The following is a 9,347-nucleotide window of genomic DNA, read 5'->3' as shown; positions in this document are numbered from 1 at the left end:
GTTCGCATCCCGGACCCTGTGGCTTAAACTCACGCCGGGCACGTGTGTGTGCGTGCCCAAGATCCCAAGAGGAGAACGGAGAAGAAAGGATTGTAGCGTGGCCATCCCCCCTGGGGGGTGATTTCTCGCTCTCTGTCTCTCTGTCTTTCTGTCTTTCTGGCGAGTGCATTTGCCCTATAGCAAACACCTCTCCAAAGGAAAAAAAAAAGGCAAACCGTGCTCCCGATGTTGCTGACCAGAACCACCCTTTCAGAAATAGACTCCGGGTTCATTCATATCTCAGGGAAGGAGGGACCCCCCCACTTCAGCCCAGCACTGTGGTCTAGCCGCTGCCCCCAGCAGGAGGCCAGGAAGCAGCCCAACCACAAAACTGCCCAGCTCTCCGCAGCACAGCAGGGGGTCGGGACTGGGCACAGGCTCAGGACCTGGCTGGGGCCCTCAGCATGTTCCCTCCACAGCCGATGTTAGCCCCATTACCCATATGTGCACTTTATTGAACCCCACCGTAGGCAGACATATGAGTACAAAAGGGGGGACCACAGCCAGGCACAGGCGGGAGGGGATGGCGGGGGGAGGGGCTTCCGATCAGGGGCAGCTACTAGTAACCCCAATAATATCTCACTTGTGGGCGAGTTATAGCAAGAATAATAATGAATGTAATAATCATAAAGACGCCAATGACCAGGGTGAAGATGTTCAGGCACTTGGCAGTGGAGGCGAAGGCCTGGGCTCCTGTCATGTCACCCACCATCTTCCTGTCCCTAGACTGGGGGAGACAAGGTGGTCAGGGCACCTGGGGCGTGTCAGGTGGGTACCAAGAGCTGTTACTCAGCCCCCCACCCCTGAGCTGCGCACACCCGGACTGAGGACCTCCCTCTCCTGCCCGCTCACTCGCAGGCCTCGGGGCGCCCCTTCCCTCTGCTGTGGACCCAGTACTGGCCGCTCGCCCCTTGTGGGGCAAAGCCCCTGTACAATGTCGGTCATTTGTTTCCCATGCTGGACCTCCCTTGGAGTCCGAATCTGGAGTGCGAAGGACGTCTAGTTGGCGTGAAGGAGGAAGCCCTGGCCAAGCCCATCCCACACCTGCCCTGGGAGGACTGCCTGAGGGACAGACACAGGGCTCAGTCACCCAGTGCAGGCACTCGCAGGCCACACACACGGGCACTGAGAACCCCAGGGCCATCCGGGAGGCTCCCAGCTCAATCCTGGGGACCCCCAACCCCCAGCTGCACGCACCTTCACGGAGTAGGCGAACGCGATGAAGCCCAGGCAGCAGTAGTTCATGAAGATTGTGTTGAACAGGGACCAGACCACGTGGTCACGCACGGGGGTCTCATTGTGGATGGTGACCACGGTGGACATCACGTTGGTCTTCGGCCTGTGCTGCTCCTTGCTCTGGCCTGAGTTTGGGAGAAGATGCGGAGAGTGAGTCAGTATGAGAGTGTGTGGTGCTATTATATAGACCCTTGGGGGTGGTGTGGGAGGGCTCAGCCCCCCTCCCAGGCCCCCCTCTGGACTCAGAAGTTCTGCTTTCTCAAAAGTTTGTTTCCTGGTGTTTTTGTGTTGGTGAAATGGGTGGGGACTCAGGAGGGTGGAACACGGGGGCAGGTGGGAGGACGTTCCGGGGCCTGGTGTCTCCCCAACCCTGGCCAACAGACGGGAAGCCACACTCTCTGTTCAGGACCTTGTGCGGCCTCACACTGCAGCCCCCAGCCCCCAGCCCACCTGCCCCAGGCCTCCCCTGCTGAAATCCTTTGCCCTTTGCTGGGGCTGAAGTTCCTGGTCTGGGCGGGGCTCGGGAAGCCTCAATCTGGCTGTCTACTGCTTGCTGGGCAGAGGCCAGTGGCCCACACAGCCTGCCCCACAGGAGCCTTCCAGACCCAGGGACGGGGCTTCTGGGTTCGGCTGAGTGAAGACTCCCTCTGTGGAGGAGTCAGGGGTGGTTCCAGGGCTGTGACAGCATTTGTGCCTACACTTCTTCCCTCCTGTCCCTCATCATTGTTTAAAAAGCCACAGAGCTAGGGACCAGCAGTTAGCGTAATGGCTATGTCGCTGGACTCCCACGTCGTCGACCGCAGTTCAAGTCCCGGACCGGTGGCTTAAACTCATGCCGGGCGCATGTTTGTGCGTGCCTAAGATCCTGAGAGGAGAGGGGAGGAGAAGGGATTGCACTGTGGCCATCCCCCCTGTGGGGGTGATTTCTCGCTTTCTATCTCTCTGTCTCTCTCTGTCTGTCTGTTGAGCACACGTGCCCTATAGCAAAAACCTCTCAGAAAAACCCACAGAGCTTGAGGAGAAACCTGGAGGGGTCCCCCAGCAAGGTGCCACACCCAGTGGGGACCAGAGAGGATGCAATCCCACATTGGCCAAGATCTTCCTGAAATCGTCCTGCCCCAGCCAACCCCCTCGGAAGGGTGGTGCCAACTCCCTCGGAAGCGTGGTGCAATCAGAGAGATGGGCACCTGCAGTAAAGCAGTTCCCGTGTGAGTGGGCACATGAGGCTTTCTGGTAAGTGTCCCCAGGAGACAAAACAATGAAACTTATCTCAGGAGAGGCCCTACGCCCTCACCCTTTCTCTGACCCTCTGTCGGTCTCTGGGCTACCTCTATGTCCTCAGCTCTGGCCCTGCAGAACCCAGGAGCTGGGGCCCTGCCTGGACTCTCCCTGACCACTGTCCCAGGTGCAGCTGGGCTCTGCAGCCCTGTCCCCCAAGCTCCTGCTCCCCTCAGCAGCCTCCAGGCCTGGGTGTGCTCGAGGCTGTCACCCCCTGAGCGCTGGAGTGTGGTGCGCACGCAGTGGAATGTGAAGACTTGGGAAGGAAAAGGCAACTTCTAGGGATGAGACGTAAATAGATCATCAATAACCAATTTTGCAGATCGTGTATTGGGGTGGTATCTCGGACATGCTGGGTTGTCAGAAAAGTCATGATGCATTTTTGTGTAGAAAAAATACGTCATGACTCTTTCTACAACCCAGTATTTGCTTATACGAGATCGATGATTAAAATAATTTTCACCTGCCTCTTTTTACTACTGGCCTGTCTATAAAAGGTTTGCACAAGAGCACTCGTGCCCTGTGGTACTTCCCACTGCCACATTTTGAATGGAGTGGCAATCCTAGAGGTCAGGGCACCGTGGGGAGAGCTGCCCCACAAGTCTCCCGGAGCCTGGCACCTGCCCGCAGTGCCACTGCCACCTTTCCTGGAACTGGGGCTGCGTCTGCCGTGCCTGCGGGGTTGGGACCCTCCCCGCACATGCCTTGTGGCCCTAGGGCAGATCTGTCTGAGCCTCGCTGTGGTCCTGCTGGGTCCTTGTGCCGAGGGGCAGGGGGCACGGCCGCCTGGCCCTGGCCCTGGCCCTGGCCCTGGCCCTGGCCCTGACCCCAGCATCAGCTGTCAGATGGTTGTCCTCACCTTCTTTGGAACAGGAGTACCTTGGAAAGTGGCATTCATATTTAAAGTGTTAGAAGCGTTGAAGTTTTTTCTTTTCTTTTTTTTTTTTTTATAAAAAAAAATCTTCCTGCCCCAGCCAACGCCCCCGGAAGTGTGGTGCAATCGGAGAGGTGGGCACCTATGGTAAAGCAGTTCCCGTGTGAGCGGGCACAGGAGACTTGCTGCTAAGTGTCTCACACAAGTGACTGAGACAGAGAGAGGCAGACTCCCCACAGGATCTTCTTTCTTTTCTTTTTTTTAAATAATTATTTGTTTACTTTTTATTTATTTATTTATTTATTTTGACCACAGAGGAACAGAGTGGGGGGGGGTAGGGAGTGAGAAAGCAAGTTGCCAGGTCCGAGACTCGAGCCACAGTTGGCCATGTGTGAGTCCAGTGCCATTAACCACCAACGCCACCTGCTGGCCCTTTAATTTATTTTGAGAGTTTATTTTTTAAATAACTTTACTGAACTTTTTTTTTCATTTATTTATTTATTTAAATTCGACCAGAGAGTAAGAGAGAGAGAGAGAGAGAGCAAGTCAGGTCCAGCACAGTCGGCCATGTGGGAGTCCGATGCCCTTAACCACCACGCCACCTGCCGGTCCCAGAGATTTGTGTTTTGTTTTTGTTTTTGTTTTTTTTTTTGCTAGGGGGTGTATGCTTGCCAGAAAGACAGAGAGAGACAGAGAGACAGAAAGCGAGAAATCACCCCCCAGGGGGGATGGCCACGCCACAATCCCTTCTCCTCCATTCTCCTCTCGGGATCTTGGGCACACACACACATGTGCCTGGCATGAGGTTAAACCACTCAGTCTGGGACTCAAACTGCCGTCAGCTACATGGGAGTTCAGTGACGTAGCCATTACACCAACTGCTGTTCCTGAGATTAGTTTGTTTTAACACCCATGCCATGAATTCACAGGGAACGGGTTCCAGAAGCTCAGGCTCCTTTCCCTCGGTTCTCACGAAGAGCTTCTCTGCAGGAGCAGCTGGCGTGTCCGGTGAACCCAGGTCCCTCTCTCTGTGGCTTCCTCCTCCTCCTGGTCCTTTTCCTTCCCACGTTTTAGGGAGCTGTCCCTGCTCTCAGAGGGCTTCACATGCTCCATGCGCACATTAGTTCTCTCGGCAGGAATCTTGCCCTTAACCTGTGTGTTTACAACAACGCCAACAGCGTGCTGGGGAACACTGTAGACTTGGTGTTGCCACGGTAACGTCTGTGGGGCATTCCCTTTTGCACAGTGCCCATTCCCTTGATGTCTACAGTATCACCTTTCTTGTAGGTTCCCGTATATGTTGCCAAAGAACCAGTCCATGTTTTCTATAAGGCCTAGAGATTCCCTTTGTGATCGTCATTTTGGGGAATTACTGGAAGATGGCAGTTCTGGTCAAAAAGAATTAATATTATTATTCTTTTTAATTTGCCATAGGGCATGTGTGCTCACCAGAGAGAGACAGAGAAAGGGGGAGAGAGTGCGAAAGCAAGCTGCCAGGTCTCAGGCGTGGACTGTAGTGGGCCATGTGGGAGTCCAACACCTTAACCACCTGCCACCCCTTCACGCAGGATCTTGATTCTGCAGCCTGCCCCAACCTCAGCCATGTGTGGAGAGGTCTCTGGACATGAACAGATCCCCGCGCAGGAATGACACACAGAGCCCCTCTCCCACCGGAGCCCCCACTGGAGAAGTGGCCCGTGCAGGAATCAAGCCTTCTCCGAAGTCACTGAGAACGGGGACTGTCCGCCCTGCTCAGCCCAGCTCCTGACTACAGTGGTGTGCAGCCATAAGCAAAAGCAGACAGTGAGCTGGCCGGTCGCCTAGCAGTTAAGGGAGCTGGATCTCAGGGCTGGCAGGTGGCATGGTGGTTAAAGCACTGGACTCCCACATGGCTGATCATAGTTTAAGTCCTGGACCTGGCAGCTTGCTTTTTCACTTTCTCTTTCTCTCTCTCTTTGTCTCCGATCAAATTTAAAAATAATAATAACCATAAAAAATAGAATTAGGGGCTGGCAGGTGGTGTGGTGGTTAAGGACCTGGACTCCTACACGCCAATGGTGGTTCAAGTCCCAGACCTGGCAGCTTGCTTTCTCTCTCTCTCTGTCCCTCTCTGGTCAAACTAAAATAAATAAATAAATAAAGTTAAATAAAAGAATTCTTTTTTAAAAATGGAATTAAATAAATAAATATTTAAAAAGAAAGAAAAAGAAAAGGGAGCTGGATCTCTCACATGGCCAGCTAAGTGACTCGAGTTCGAGCCCTGGTGGCTTGAAAAACATCCTGGGAGGGGCCAGCAGATGGCACAGTGTTAAAGCACTGGACATCCCTGTAGTCGACTGTGGTTCAAGTCTTGCTGGCAGCTTAAAACTCACACAGGGCAGGTGTGCGTGTGAGCCTAAAATCCCAAAAGGAGAGTGGAGGAGGAAGGACTGTGGTATGCATGGCCATCCCCTCTGGGCAGTGATTTCTCGTATTCTGTCTCCCAAGCTAGCACCTTATAGCAAAAATCTCTCAAAAAAACAAAAGAGAGAGAAAAAGAGAGATAGAGAAAGAGAGAGAGGGAAAGAAAAAGAAGGAAGGAAGGAAGGAAAGAAGGAAGGAAGGGAGGAAGGGGAAAGAAGAACGAGCTGCAGGAAAGAAGGGAAAGAACGAACACCTTGTCAGCACGCCGACGGGCTGGAGAAATGGAAACGGAAGGAAGGGTTACACCACGCCCCAGCGGGAATACTTTCTTCCTCTCCCTCTCCCTGTCTCTCCACGTCCCTTGGCAAGTACACGCACACTGCTGGCAATTCAAATAAAGAAGAGAAAAATCAGATGGCGAGAGTGAGCCGCTGCAGTGAGGCAAGGTGGGGTGGAGCCGCCCAGGCGCACTCGGAGCTGGGGCAAAGCCACGTCTACGTGTTCCCCTAGACGAGATGATGGACGGTAAATATTTGCAGCGTGTGTTTTTTCTGCCAACTGCATGTGTGTTTTTTAATTGCCAGAGGGCACATGCACTCATCAGAGAGAGGGGGAGAAAGCAGCCTGCAGAGGGGCACCGTCCTGTCGCAATCCCTTCTCCGTTTCTCCGTCCCTGTTGGAACCTGGTGTGGTTTTCTAAGGCCTTGGGACCAGGCTTGGAACCTCAGTCAGCCATGTGGAATCCAGTTCCCGTAACCACTAGCCTATGGAGCCAGCCCAACTGCCGGCTTTGTGTTTTAGTATCTGAGCTCAAGAGGGAATTGGCAGGTGAGAAAGTAGAAATAAAAAGAAGTGGAGGAAATTGGGACCAGCAGCTGGTGTAACGATCATGTGGCCCGACTCCCACGTAGCCAACGTGGTCCAAGTCCTGGGCCCAGCGGCCTAAAACTCATGCTGGGCGTGTGTGCCCCAGATCTTTTTTTGTTTGTTTGTTTTTGGAGAGATTTTCACTGTAGGACACGTGCGCTCGCCAGACAGACAGAGAGAGACAGAGAGACAGAAAGGGAGCAAACACCACCCCCCCCCCAGGGGGGATGGTCACGCCGCAATCCCTTCTCCTCCATTCTCCTCTCGGGATCTTGGGCACCCACACACACGTGCCCAGTGTGAGTTTAAGCCACTGGGTCTGGGACACGAACCACGGTTGACTACGTGGGAGTCCAGCGACATAGCCAATACGCTAACTGCTGGTTCCCTGTGCCCCAGATCTTGAGAGGAGAATGGAGGAGGAGGGCATGGCCATCCCCCTGGGGGGGGGGTGATTTCTCACTTCCTGTCTCTGTATCTCTAGTGAGCGCACATGTCCTACAGCAAAAATCTCTAAAAGAAAAGAAAAGAAAAATGAGAAAGCAAGAAAACCCAGAGTGGAGATTCAGGCTTTTCCAGCAGATCCAGTACGATTAAAATGCAGAGACTTAGGTGGTAAAACCCAGAGCCATGGCAAGGACTAAATCAGGGGTGTGGCCATCACTCGCACTGCTAAGATGCCCGGTAGATCAAGAGGACAACTGAGGAAGGGCTCAACATCCCTCAGCATAAGGGAGATGCCGATAAAAACCACACGGGATGCCACCCAACCCCTGTCAGAATGGCAAAGATTAAGAATGTAAAACGAGATAAATGTTGGCAGGGAGGTGGTGAAGAGGGAACTCTCCTACACTGCTGGTGGGAAAGGCCCAGGTCTTGAAAAGACAGTCATAGAATTGGTCTGAAACCGTAAAAGACCTCATATTGCTAAAGCAATCCTGTGCAAGAGGAGTGGAGTGGGTGGCATATAACTCCCTGACCCCAAAATATACTATAGTATACAGTGTAAGTTGTGATTATATATATATATTTTAGAGAGAAATTTTTTCTATAGGGAGTGTGTGCTCGCCAGAGAGACAGAGAGAGACAGAGAGACAGAAAGCGAGAAATCACCCCCCCAGGGGGGATGGCCATGCCGCAATCCCTTCTCCTCCATTGTCCTTTCAGGATCTTGGACACGCACGCACACGCACCCGGCGTGAGTTTAAGCCACTGGGTCCAGGACTCAAACCATGGTCGACTACATGGGAGTCCAGCGACATAGCCATTACGCTAACTGCTGGTCCCATAAGTTGTGATCATCAAGACAGCATGGTATTGACACAAAAACAGACATGTGGACCAATAGAACAGAATAGAGATCTCTGAAATAAACCCCAAAGCTTACAGCCAACTGATTTTTGACAAAAGATACCAGTCAATTTATTGGGAAAAGGAAAACCTCTTTAGTAAATGGTGTTCGAAAAACTGGGTGTCCACCTACAGAAAGATGAAACTTAACCCCCATCTTTCACCATTAACAAAAATCAACTCAAAATGGATCAAAGATCTGAACCTAAGACCTCAAACAATAAAATTACTGGTGGAAAATGCTGGGGAAACTCTGGGAGACATTGGAGTAGGCAAAGACTTCTTAAATAAGACTCCCAAAGCACAGGCAATAATCCCTAAAATAGACAAGTGGGACTATATTAGACTAAGAAGTTTCTGCACAGCAAAGGACACAGTAACAAGTGTGAACCGACAACCCTCAGAATGGGAAAATATTTTTGTTAAATATGCCTCAGACAAGGGACTGATAACGAGAATACATAGGGAACTCAAGTGCCTTATGCGAAAAAAAATGATTAACCCGATTAAAAGATGGGAAAGTGAGCTGAACAAAAGTCTCTCTAAGGAAGACATACGAACAGCCAAAAAGCATATGAGGAAATGCTCGACATCCCTCATCATAAGGGAAATGCAGATAAAAACCACAATGAGATACCACCTAACCCCTGTCAGAATGGCAAAGATTAAGAATATAAAAAGTGATAAGTGTTGGCGGGGATGTGGTGAAAAGGGAACCCTCCTACACTGTTGGTGGGAATGTAAACTAGTTCAACCACTGTGGAGAACAATATGGAGGTTCCTCAAAGATCTACAAATAGAACTACCATTTGATCCAGCAATCCCACTTCTGGGTATTTACCCAAAAGACAGGAGAACGCTCAGTCAGAAAAGTGCTTGCACATCCATGTTTATTGCAGCATTATTCACAATTGCCAAGACATGGAACCAACCTAAATGTCCACAAACTGATGAATGGATTGGAAAAGTGTGGTATATATACTCTATGGAATACTACTCAGCCATAAAAAATAACAAGACCCTGGAATTTGATAGAAAATGGTCAGATATGGAGGATCTATTGCTGAGTGAAGTAAGCCAGGCTATGAAAGAAAGATATTGTATGTATCCACTCAATATATACCGACTATCCGCACTCTATAATAGAGAGCAAAAATTCGGAGGACATAAACACAGTGAAGGTACTTAATGAGAATAGGACATTGATAGAAAGTGGTCCGATATGGAGGATCTATTGCTGAGTAAAGTAAGCCAGGCTATGAAAGAAAGATATTGTATGTATCCACTCAATATATACCGA

The sequence above is a fragment of the Tupaia chinensis genome, unplaced genomic scaffold, assembly GCF_000334495.1.
Source record: "Tupaia chinensis unplaced genomic scaffold, TupChi_1.0 Scaffold143624_1, whole genome shotgun sequence".
In the NCBI taxonomy this organism is placed as follows: domain Eukaryota; kingdom Metazoa; phylum Chordata; class Mammalia; order Scandentia; family Tupaiidae; genus Tupaia; species Tupaia belangeri.
Note: the sequence above shows the minus strand (reverse complement) of the source record.